This window comes from Protopterus annectens, chromosome 10.part0, assembly GCF_019279795.1.
Source record: "Protopterus annectens isolate FY-2018-M chromosome 10.part0, PAN1.0, whole genome shotgun sequence".
In the NCBI taxonomy this organism is placed as follows: Eukaryota; Metazoa; Chordata; order Ceratodontiformes; family Protopteridae; genus Protopterus; species Protopterus annectens.
This window is the reverse complement of record NC_056744.1, coordinates 374585396-374598485: the sequence shown is the minus strand read 5'-3', so window position 1 is coordinate 374598485 and position 13090 is coordinate 374585396. Positions and strand designations below refer to the sequence as shown.

Genomic DNA, 13090 nt, shown 5'->3' with positions numbered 1-13090 from the left:
ACCCATTCCCACTCCCACTCCCACTCTGCAGGTTAGCCATGGCCCTGTGGAACACAGCCTTGAGCAACCAAGTGCACCTATAAGCTCAATTAATTTCACTGGCAGAAGACTTGAGCAGAAATCTACTGGACCCACACGAGTGGAAACTGGAAACCAACTCATTCAAACTTCTAATCTACAGGTGGGGGACACCAGAGTTGTAGCTCTTTGCCTTCCCCCAAAACCATCAATTGAACAAATTTTGCACCAGAAATCCTTACAGCAAAATGTGGAAAGTGGATGGCCCTATCTTTTACATGGGAAAACCACTCAATTTATGCCTTCCTCCTCTCTCAAGTACTACTCAAGATCAAACAGGACAAACCAAGGACAATCCGTATTGCCCCAGACTGGCCATGCCAGCACTGGTACCCACTCCTATGCAGTGTGACAGCAGTGCCACCCTGGCACCTACATCAGACCCCCTCCCTGCCGTCCCAGCAGGAGAGACAGATTTTGCATCCACATCTGCAAACCCTGAACCTTGCAGTCTGGCTTATCCCCTGAATGCACCACCAGCAACCCTCAGCAAACAGGTGCTGAACGTCATCCTTGAGGTCAGAAGGCCTAGTACTAGGAAATCCTATTCAGAAAAGTGGAAAAGATATTGTGCTTGTAGCCAGCCTCAAGGAAAGGACACAGCCGTGCCCACCTTACCTCAAATCCTATATTACCTAGCAGTGCCGCTCCACAGAGGCCTATCCTTCTCATCACTTGATTCATGCCTCTGCTATCTCAGCTCATTTCAGTACTGAGCTTCTTCTCTTTTCTCACCCTCTCAAACAGCTCCCGAGAGGAGCTAACAATTTAAGGCCCCAGTGGAGAGCTCCCACCCTTGCCTTGGACCTTTAACTTTATACTAGGGGAAACTCACCCCCCCCCCCCCCCCCGAGCCTGCTGCTGCAGCAGAGTTAAAATTCCTGTCTTGGAAAACTGCCTTACTGCTAGCCATCACTTCAGCAAGAAGAGTGATTTACAGGCACTAATGGCTGTGGAACCCTTCATCATTTTCCATGCTGACAGGGTTTCCCTCAGTACTAACCCATCATTTATGCCAAAGGGATGGTATCCATTGTGGCTTTAAATCAATCCATCCATTTACCAGCCTTTTTCCCTAATCCTCAGAATAAAGGGGAAAGGATCCTGCACTCCTTGGACATGCACAGATAGTCCTGTCAAGGTAGAACCTGAACTAAGTCTTTCAGAAAATCTGAACAGCTGCTAGTCATCTTTGCTACAGGGGCAGAGGGCAAGACCATTTCAAAGCAAACCATTTCCAAGTGGATAGCACACTGCATCCATTTCTGCTACAAACACCATGGAAAGCCTACCTTACAGGGGATCAGAACTCATTCCACTAGGGCTACCTCAACCTCTATAGCATTTCTCAGGGGGGTCCCTACCAGGGACATCCTGGAAGCTGCAACCTGGAGCTCTGTACACACCTTCACCAAGCATTACCACTTGCCTATCTTTTCTAAATCCAGAGCTGGATTTGCCACAGCAGTCTTACAAGGCCTGCTAGCCAGCTATAATACTTCTTGACTGCCTCCACCCTTCCTTAGCTTTGAGAATCAACCCAAGTGTGATGAACAGTGAAACACGAAGAACATAGTACAGTTGTGTATACTTACCATAAATGTAGATGTTTGAGTGTATTCACTGTTGCAGTCCTGGTTACCCTCCCACCAGCCGCCTGATTTCTTCTATACTTTCTACTATTCTCTCTTTGGCCATATCTCATTGCAGTGGTATTTACTTTTTACTGGAGATGTTCCACACCATGTAATTGTTTTTTTGGGGGCTCCTGACATCTGGGGCAAGAAAATCTGATGTAATGGCATTGGCTGCATGTTTTATACCCCTGACGTCATGCAAGAGGTGACCGCATCTGATGCAGAAATCCCAGGACTCTGGTATTCGGGCTGACTTAGGGCTACCTGCGGGCAGATAACCGAAGTGTGATGACAGCAGCAGTGAATACACTCGAGCATCTACATTTATGGTAAGTGCACACAACTGTACTTTTCTGAATATGAAGACATACAACCCCTCTCTGCTTATGAGGATTCTGATGCAGAGGAATCTATTCCTTCTGTTTGTTCTCCCGAGAATTTTTTATTTGGTGAAATCTTACATACTTTAAGGGAGCATTTCCAATGGGAATGTTAGGGCTATCCTCAGTTAAGAGAGATTCAGAAATTCTTAGGTTTACCACAGCACGGACCTTTAGCCATTCTTCCTGTCCTGCATGTTGTGGATGATTTGGAATCCAGTTTGACTCCGGACACCCTTCCTCCTGCTCCCAGGAAACCTGATGTGTACTACAGAGGCCCTGACTCTCTCAAATTCCTTTTCAAAAATCCTACTGCTGACCCAGAGGTCATCCCCTCAAGGACCTAAAGGAATTAAAGCAACCTCAGCTAAGAATCCCCCACCCCAGACAGGGATTCCATAGCTTTAGGCAGATGGGGTAAAAAAGTATACATCCCTGCAACTCTTGCTATTAGAGCACTAAATTGTTAGTTCCACATGCTGAAATAGCAGCAGCATACCATGGAACTCAAACAAAAAATATCTTCCTTTTCTGCTTGTGCAGAAAGTAAAGAATTACAAGAGCTTATGCATTCTGCAAGCCAAGTTTACTAAGCACACCTTGCAATGTGGCTTTGACACCCTAGAAGCTGGGCAGCAGTCACTTGTTCTGTCCTTAGAAGGCATGCTTAGCTTAAGGAACAGACCTTGCCAGGCCATGTCAAATCAAAATTATTGGACGCACCATTGAACAAAGACCATTTGTTTGGCACCATGGCCGAAGAGGTCTTAAAGATGGAAGAAAAAGCCAAATCTATGCAGACAGAATTTTTACAGGTCTAGCCTCCGAGGTTCAGTAGGCATTGCTCCTCCAAGCACTGGTCCTTTCTGGCCCCCACCAGGCCATCTCAGCCAATACCCAGGGGAAGCAGACCCCCACAGACAGCAGTCCCAGGGGAATGCAGAGATCTAAGCAATGAAGTTCCTCCTCTTCAAAAACAGGAGTGCTAAGCCACCCCCTTATGGTAAGAACTCACAATGACTGTACACCTCCACCCCTTACCTCTGCCCACCTGCTTGTGCCCCTAGGAGGAAAACTCTCCTTCCATGCAAACAACTGGGCCTCTGTTACCTATGACTGATGGGTCCTCAACAGTGTCCCAGGGATACAGATTTTATTTCCACACTCTGCCAACCCCAAAAGGGTTCCCAGATCTTCCTACAAACCATTGGGCAGAGGCCAAAAAGCAAATCCATTCCCTGCTCTCCATGAGGGCAATATAGCATGTTCCTGCAGACCAGATAGGCCAAGGTTTCTATTCCAGACTCTTCCTAGTACCCAGAAAAGAGGGCACCTGGTGCCCAATCCTCAATCTATCCATTCTAAACACCTTTCTGGTGATAAAATTCAAAGTGTTCACCCTCCAGCAACCTTTTCCTATTCTTTCCAAGGCTGCTTGATTATCCACCCTAGACCTAAAGGAGATGTGAACCTACACATCCCAATCAGGCAATCTTGCAGGAAATATCTGTTTCAGGGCAGTATCTATGCACTTTCAGTTCTCTGTGCTTCCCTTTGGCTTATCCACTGCTCCCAGAGTTTTCACAAAATGCCTGGCTCTAGCCATTGCTTTTTGCAGACCAAGAAATATTCAAATTTACTCCTACTTAGACGATTTCCTGATTCAGGCAGACAGGAAAAGCTGTTACAGCACCTGACCTGTGTAAAAGTCCTACTAATCTCCCTGGGGTATACTGTCAATGAAAAGAAATCAAAACTAGTCCCCACCCAAAAAAATGTATTTGTGGGAGCAAGCCTGGACACAGCATCCCAGATGGCATTCTTTTCTCCAGAAAAACAAGCCTACCTGACAGGCTACTTCTCTCAGCTAGCCACCAGAACCCAGTTATCCTCTAGGAAAATCCTGCAAGCTCTAAGGTTCATGGCCTCCTGCATCCTACTCATTCCATATGCCAGACTGCATATGAGAAAGCTACAGTGGTACCTAAAAAGCCTTTGGTGTCAACACACTCAAGACCTGGAAACTGTCAGCTATGATACCCTGTCTAAGGAAAGATTTTCTTTGGTGGGCAGCAGCATGCAACCACAAGGGACTTTTATTCTCACAACCCCTTGTCGCACAGACCCTCACTACATTGCATCAGACTATGCCTGGGGTGCACACCTGGATGGCAGGTGCATTCAACGCCATTGCAGCCCAAATCAAGTACATCTGCACATCAGCCATAAAGAGATGTTAGCTGTTCAGCATTTCCTAACCGCTTTCAGACCCCTTCTCTCCCTGGGGACTCTAGTGATCAAAACAGACAACACCACAGTGATGTAGTACATCAACAAGCAGGGAGGGACTCACTCTTATCCTTTCTGCAAGCTCGCCGTGACCCTTTGACACACTACCTCAGCCATGCACATCCACCTGCTAGCACAATTCCTGCCAGGCTCCCTAAACTCTCTGGCAGGCAACTTAAGCTAAAACCTGCTAGACCCACATGTGTGGCAGCTAGACCACAGAACCTTCAACCTTGTAACCCAGAATTGGGGCACCCCGAAGGTGGACCTCTTTGCCTCCCACTTGAATCATCAGTTCGGCAAATTCTGCTCCAGGCAGCCTCACAGCAAGGCCTGGAAAGTGGATGCTCTATCATTCCAATGGGTAAACCTGTCTATGCATTTCCCCCTCTACCACTCATTTCAAGGGTACTGCTCAAAATAGGGGAAGAAAAACCAAGGGCAATCTTGATTGCTCCAGACTGGCCACTCCAGCGCTAGTACCCACTGCTGTGCAGCCTCTCACCCCTGCCACCATGGCACCTACCTTTGATCCCAGCACTCCTGACCAGAAGAATGGAGAATTCATGCACCACAATTGCAGACCCTAAACCTGGCAGCCTGGCTTATTCCCTGACCTCTCCTCAAGCTGCTAGCTTAAGAGAACAAGTCCTGGATGTTGTACGTGACGCCAGACGCCCAAGCACTAGAAAATCTTGTGCTGACGAGTGGAAAAGATTTTCCATCTGGATCCAGGCTGAGGGAGCCAAAATAGCACAGCCCTCCCTACCTCTCATCCTGGATTACCTAGCAGACCTACTACACAGGGGTCTATCCTTCTTTGCTATTAAAATTCATGCCTCTGCCATCTCTACTCATTATAGCACAGAGCCCACCTCTCTTCTCACACCCTCTCATCAAACAGTTCCTAAGAGGAGCTAACAACTTCAAGCTACCCAGAAGAGCTCTTACCCCAGTTTGAGACCTTAACTTTGTGTTGGAAAAGCTCACCCCCCCCCCCTTTGAGCCTGCAGCTTCAGCAGAGTTAAATTTCTTCTCTTGGAAAACAGACTTGTTTCTGGCCATCACTTCAGCTAGAAGGGTTTCAGAGCTATAAGCACTCATGGCTGTAGAGCCCTTCATCATTTTTCATGCTGACAGGGTCTCCCTCAGGACTTAACCCATCCTTCATGTCCAGTATGACTCTCAACCAATCCATTCATTTGTCCACCTTTTTCCGTAACCCACAAAACAAGGGGGGAAAGGATTCTGCACGTCTAGATGTGCACAGACAGCTCAGACACTATCTGGATAGGACTAAATCTTTTAGAAAAACTGACCAATTGCTAGTCAGCTTTGCAGCATGGGCAGAGGGCAAGGTCATATCCAAACAGTCTCCGAATGGGATAGCACACTGCATCCATTTCTTCTGCAAACAGCATGGGAAGCAGCCCCCAAAGGGGGTCAGGATGCATTCCACCAGGGCAACCTCCACCTCTGCAGTTTCCCTCAGAGGGGTCCCCACTAGGGACAATCCTGGAGGCTGCAACATGTACTTCACCAAGCATTACCACCTGCCTATCTTCTCCAATTCCAGGGCAGGCTTTGCCACCGCAGTCTTGCAGGGCATCCTAGCTAGCCTCCCAGTCATCTTGACTGCCTCCACTCTTTTCTTCAGCTTTGGGAATCAACCTAAGTGTGATGACTGCAACACTGAAACCTGAAGAACATAGTACAGTTGTGTACACTTACCATAAATATAGATAGGTTCATAGGTAGGTACTAGGCTATCTGCCCGAAGGCATTTATATGCCTAGCCGGAATGTGTTGGCTTTCGCTGCCCCATTAGATTAGTTCCCTGTACCTCTGTCCAGCAGAGCCATTGAAGTGATTTCTGGGGTAAACTTTGTTTCCCATCTACTCGCCAAGGTTTTTCTTGAATAGGGTTAGCGAGGAGCTCTGCGTGATGTAGATTGGAATTTTGTTCCAGAGCATGGGAAGTCTCTGGGGCAGGAATCTCCCTCCAGCACGTCCTATTTATTGTTGTGGTGAGGTTTAGATCCCTGGAGCGTGTGGCTCGAGGGGATATGGTTTTCTTTAGGTGGAGCATGTCCATCAATTCTGGGTTGGACATGGCCTTGTATGTCAGGCAGAGATCACCTCTGAGTAGGCAGTATGCAACCGACTACAGCTGGAGTTTCTTCATTCGAGCTACATAGGGCATCTGCTTGAGGCCAGTGATCCTCTTAGTGAGGTACTTCTGTGGTCTTTCCAGTTGTTGCAGGTGTCTTGTAAGGTACATCCCAAATGGGGCATAGTACTTTATGATGTGTCTGAGTGATGCGTAGAGGGGCCTAATGACATCTTTCGATCTGGATGCAAACCCTTTTGTGATTAGGTGGGCCACATAGAAGGATTTTCTAACCACTTTGGCAGTGGGATTATCAAAGGAGAGGTTACTATCTACTTGGGTCCCCAGATCCCTTATTACGTCTTCCATATTTAGGGGGCTGCCACCTATGTGGTAGTTTTTGGGTACTTTTTTCCAAAGGGGATAACTGCACTTTTTGACATTTAGCTTGAGGCAATGGTTTTGACACTAGGTATCAGTCTCAGTGAGACCCTTTTGGAGGAGGTTTGTCAGCGGGAGTCTCAATTATAGCCCCTAGTTTGCAGACGTCTGAACTTGGTCAGCTATAGTCCTCCTGTGCTTGCCTGTACCTCTGAGAAGTATGTGCCAAACAGGAGGGGTGCTAGGACTGAGCCCTGGGGAACGCCTCTTGTAACCAGTTTAGAGTCAGACTTAGCTCCAGCAACTCTTACCATGTGGGTTCTGTCCACGAGCTAGTTAGCAGCCCATCTCATGATGTAGGGGGTTATGTTCAGGCTGGTGAGCTTGTCTATAATACCGGAGTGGGGAATGGTGTCGAAGGCCTTTGCGAGGTCTAGGTAGGCTGTGTGGACCACTTTTCCCTCGTCTTTAGCTTTGGTAACTGTCTCAAAAGTCCACCAGGTTTAGGAGGCATGATTTGCGCTTAAAGCCGAACTGGGTAGGGTCCAGTGTTTGGAGGTTTCCTACGTCTCTGTTAACGAGATTCGTGATGATGCGTTCCATAGCTTTGCAGACAAAGCAAGTCAGGCTTATAGGGTGATAGTTTCCGAGGTCTGTTGTGGCTCCACCTTTGTGGAGCGGAATAACTGTTGGTGTGTGCCACTCCGTGGGTACGTAGCCTGTGGAGAGGCTGAGTTTAAACAGTGTGTTTAGGTGAGGGGTTAGTTCATCTTTGAGCTCATGTAGGATGCAGCCTGGGACACCATCCGGTCCCATTGATGCTGTGTTTTTGGCTTTGGAGAGGGCTGTTTTAACCGGAGTGTCTGTGATTTCAGGGGCACTACATTCTTCTGCTATAGTTATGGGCCCTTTTCGGGGTGAGAGGGGGATGAAGTTTGCACTGAACCTGTCTGCCAGGGTGTAGGCTGTATCAGTCGGTTCAGTGTATTTTGTGCCATTCTGCACTAACTCTGAGCAGGTCTTAGAATTGCCACTTAGATTCTTGACATAGCTAAAGAGAATGCCTTGTGGTCATCTTTGGAGTCCATAGCAATTTTTCTTTCAAAGCTAGCCTTAGATGTTTTTATGATGAAACTGTATCTGAAGTAGTTACTTCATTTGTTCTGCAACCTGTGGGTATCGGATCCGAGCCGGCAGCTTTACTAGCTAAAAGATCTGAGCTCCTAGCTCCTCCCCTTACTCGTAATCCCCTGGTACATACTCCTTTTCCCCAGATCTCGTTTGCCGTGGCTGAGAGAAGCTTCAAATGAAGAGCTCTTAGGTTTGGGTGAGAACTTTCTGGTTTAAAAAAACGTAAAACAAGTTAGACTCTAATACTTTTTGTTGTGTGTGTGTTAGCGCCCTAGTCGTGTAGTAGTATCAGTTTAAAAATCTTGTGGTAATTTTTTGTCTTAATTTTTATTTTCCTCCACTTAGCATGTGTGTTGTGTATTATGGCTGAAGGGCCCAAAGCCATATTCTCTAAGTGCACTGAGTGTGGCCATAAGCTTTCCCCACTGATGGCCACACTCAGTGCGTTCTTTGTCTGGGGGTGGCCCATTTGTCCACCAGCTGCCAAATTTGTGCAGCTTTTAACCCCCGGGCCACCAGGGATAGGAGGAACAAGTTAATCCTGGCGGGATTATTACCGCGGGATGATTCTTCCTCCTCCTCCCTCTAAGGCACAGGCCGTGACTGCGGCTCCGGGCCTTTGGAACCCCCTACCCTGTCTGGTTCTCAGGGTCAGGGAGGACTGTTTTTCCTCTAAGGAGAAGAGGCATAAAGAGAAGCATAAGAGTCACAAGAGGCGGGCAGAGACTCATCCCTCGGCCCCGCTGTCTAAAGTTACATGTCCCTCCACGAGGGCCTCTCCCTCTCGGCTCCGTTCGCCTTGTTTCTCACCGGAGCTGGAGGAGTAGTGCCGGTCTACCTCGAGGTCTTCGAAGCGGCCCTCCCGGCCCACCTCGACTACCTCTTCTAGATCGACAAGGAGCTTGACCAACGCGGACATGGATCGGATGATGAGTCGATTTTTGCAGACTCAGATGCAGATGGGGGTGCTCCTGCCCCCCCCCCCGGGGGGGGGTAGCCCCTTTCTTTACCCCGATAGCTCCTTCTCTGACCCGGTTTGGGGTCTCGGAGTCGTTGGATCCGGGCCATTTCGGAACCGGGGAGTTGTTGGCGCTGACAGCACCGGTTACTTCGCTAATGTCGCCCTCGAGCTTGTCGGATCCTAGCTCTCGGGGCTGAGAGCCGAGCGTCAGATATGTGGGGGGTAGTTGTGTGTTCGGCTCCGTTCAGGTCGAAGCACACTTCCCTCTCTGGTCCGACCGCTTCGGCACTGCCGATCCCTACCTCGGAGCTGAGGGGGCTGCTTTTGGAGCCTGGGGAAAGCGGTTCACCTTCGGCATTCAAAGTAGTGGAGAGGGTTCTGTCGAGACCTTCCAGATCCCTGGTCTGGGTGTCTGATCCACCCCCCCCCCCCCACGCATTTGGGTCTATCCTCCATCATCCGGCCATTGGGACAGCCTGCACCAACACTCCAGTTAGTTCCCTTAGAGGAACAGGAGCCCTCCTCGGATAGCCCCACTGAGGAGGTTCTTTGCAAACAGAAGTCCAAAAGGAGGCACCTGGACTCCCCTGAGTCCCTCACGGAAGACACGGATTTGGATGAAGGGGAAGGTTCCCCAAGATCACCCCCTGAGGATGTCTCCTTTGGAGACGACATGGAAATGTTGCGAATTAGAGGGTGGTCTGCCCAAAAACCTTCCTCAGACGAGTCTGTTTCTGGCGGTGTTTGATGCAGGCCCATCTACCTCCCTGGGTGTCCCCCCCCCCCCCGACTGACCCCCCTGGTAGACTTAATTACTACCAGGGCGTGGAAGGAGCTGGACACCGTGGAGCCAATTCCAAGAAGGCCAGATAAAATTCTTAGCCCTCCGTCGGATAGGCAGGCTTGGTCTAAGGGTTCACCACTGGATGCCATGTTGGTGGCGGCCACCACGAAGGAACTAGCACAGGAGAGTTCCTCGGTCCACCCTCCGGATAAAGAATCTCTGAAGTTGGACCGCATTGGAAAGCAGATGTTTGCTTCGGCTACCTTTTCTATAAGGACGATGAACTACATGGCGCACGTCATCAGACTCCAGCAAGACTTAGTAAAGGTATACGCTGGGGCTCCCTCTGAGTCCATGACGGCCGAGGATAAGAGGACTTTCTCGACTCGCATGGCCACTCTGAAATCTATTTATAACACTTCTATGCGGCTACTCTCCCATGCCACGGCGGGAGCTGCTAGAGCTAGCGGAGCAGGGGTCGCCTTGTGGCATCACTCCTGGCTCCGTCTTTGCGATTTTGTGGAACCCTTCAAGGCGTCCTTCACGAACGCACCCTTTGACGGCTCTAAGCTCTTCGGCAAGACCGTCCGCAAGACGCTGGTCCAAAGCGAAAAGGACAGGAAGACGTGGTCTGCCGTCGGAGTCCGCTTCTCTAATCCCTAAAGATCCTTCCCTAGGAATCTGAGGGGACAAAAGATGTGGTTCCGGAAGTCTCAGCAGTCCCGTCCAGCTTCGGACCCCTCGTCCTTCAGAGGCAGAGGACAAGGTTGATGCCAGCCCAGAGGCAGAGGGGGGGGGGCGCGTAATTTCGGGTCTAGAGAACCGTTCTCAGACAGGCCCACGCAACAGCCCTGAGGGCTTACCTGGCTGTCCTTCTGTGGAGGCAGTCGGGGGGCGTCTGTTGAAGCACCTCCAAAATTGGGATTCCATTACGATGGATCGGTGGGTGCTCCGAATCATATCCAGAGGTTACACCATTCCCTTTCTAAGTCTTCCCCCTCCTACGAAGAGCCTCCCCGATGTCCCACCCAATCAATGGGAGGTGGCAGCTTCGGAGGTTTCGAAGCTGCTAGAAAAAAGCCATCCAGCATGTCCCCCCAGACCAGTTCGGATTGAGCAATTACTCCAGGTTCTTTTTAGTGCCAAAAAAGACGGGGGACTTGAGACCAATTCTAGACCTTTCTTCCCTGAACTTGTTCATTCCCAAAGAAAAGTTCCGGATGGTCACTCTGCAACGAATTCTCCCCCTTCTTCGGGAGAATGACTGGATGTGCTCCATAGACCTCAAGGATGCATACTACCATATTCTTATGGACAGACGATCCAGGAGGTTTCTCCGCTTTCGGCTGGGAGCCAGTCATCAGTTCAGGGTTCTTCCGTTCGGCCTCACCACAGCCCCCAGGGTGTTCAACAAGGTCATGGCAGTTGTTGCAGCCCACCTGAGACTCCAGGGCATTCAGGTCTTTCCGTACCTGGATGACTGGCTCCTCACCGCCTCCAACAGGCATCAGCTTTGTTCTGCCAGAGACTTTTCTCTCACTCTTGCCCAGCGTCTGGGAATTTCAATAAACCTCCAGAAATCCTTCCTTCATCCTGTACAGGTTCTGGAATTCGTAGGGGCCAAAATAGATACTCGCCTCTCTCAGGCCCTCTTAACATCAGACCGATTGAGCAGTTTGTCACGTCATGTTATGGCACTTCTTCAGTCTCCAGCCCCATCGGCAGAATTAGTCCTGAGAGCGCTGGGCTCTATGGCGGTAGCAATCAGTCTTTCCCTGCACGCACGTCTGTGAATGAGGATTCTTCAATGGACCCTTCAAGTCCAATGGTCTCTGTTGCTACACCCCCTAGACACTCCTATTCCCCTGAGCAAGGTTTGCAGGGACTCCCTCCTCTGGTGGCTTCACTCACGGGAGCTTCGGGAAGGGAGACCCTTCGTGATGCCTCAACCCCAAGCCACGTTGACCACGGACGCTTCTCGCCTCGGGTGGGGGGAGGCATGCTATGGGCAGAACCGTCCAAGGCATGTGGACTCCCTTGGAGACTGCTCTGCATATTAGTGTCCTAGAGATGAGGGCGGTGCTTCTAGCGTTGCAAGCTCTTCACGACCTTCCCTTGGGGACTATTGCAATACAGACAGACAACATGGCGGTAGTCTGGTACATAAACTGGGAGGAACCAGATCTTATCCCCTTTGTCGGGAGGCCATGAGAGTTTGGGAATGGGCGATATCCACCAATCGTTTTCTGATAGCAACGCACTTTCCGGGATGGTCCAACGTTCTTGCAGACAAGCTGAGTCGCTTGATCCTCACACCTTACGAGTGGTGTCTGAACCCATCAGTAGCGAAACAGATTTTCCTCAAGTGGGGTCTACCTTGCTGCGATCTTTTTGCCTCTCCGTTAAACACAAAGTGCAGCGAGTTTTTCGCTCTAATTCCCCCACCAGGGGAGAGCCCCAGGGACGCTCTGGTTCATGCTTGGCCCACCCGGTCTCCTCTATGCTTTACCCCCCTCTTCCTCTCATGATGAAATTCCTACAGAAAAGCCCGAAGGTTGGGGAGCAAAGTTATCCTCATAGCCCCATTCTGGCCCCACCAGATCTGGTTCCCTTATCTGCGGTCTCAGTGTAGTTCCTTCTCGGATCCCATCCCGGATCTGATTTCGCATCCTGCGTGATTGCAACCCCCAAACCTGGCAAACCTCACGCTCGCGGCTTGGTTGATCCAGTTCCACTGATGGCAAGGGCTCCTGGTATCTCCTCACCAGTGAAAGACATTCTGGTAGCAGCGCACAAACCTACTACCAGAAACATTTACAGTAGTAAGTGGAAGCGTTTTTCTATCTGGGCTACAGACAAGAGTTTGGATCCCTTTACCGTCCCTATCCCAACTGTTCTTGAATTCGTCACATTTTTCATCAAGGAGCCAGTGCATCTACAGTTAAAAGTACAGTTGGCAGCCATCTCTCATTTTCACATAGGAGATGGGCTGGGATCGTTAGCTTCAGCTAAAATATGCAAAACGTTTTTGAAAGGAATTTTTCTGCTGAAGCCACCAGTTAAGACTGCGGTTTCACCATGGGACCTGACATTGGTTCTGCAGGCATTAACGAGTCCGCCCTTTGAACCGGCCGCCTCGGTTCAATTAAAATTTTTATCCTGGAAAACCGCCTTTCTGATCGCTATTACATCAGCCAGGTGGGTCTCAGAACTTCAAGCACTTTGCATGAGACCCCCTTATCTAATTTTTCATAAGGATAGAGTGTCTCTCAGGACTAACCCCGCCTTTCTGCCCAAAGTGGCCTCTGAATCAAATATTAATCAGTCGATTAATTTACC

The 13090-nt window shown here is 49.6% G+C and overlaps 1 protein-coding gene across 1 annotated transcript in view; it reads left to right on the top strand.

The window, feature by feature from the left end:
- The window catches only part of DHX9 (DExH-box helicase 9), a 1660482-nt gene that overhangs the window by 516590 nt on the left and 1130802 nt on the right, over positions 1-13090 (top strand). The gene's annotated exons all lie outside the window — the stretch shown is intronic.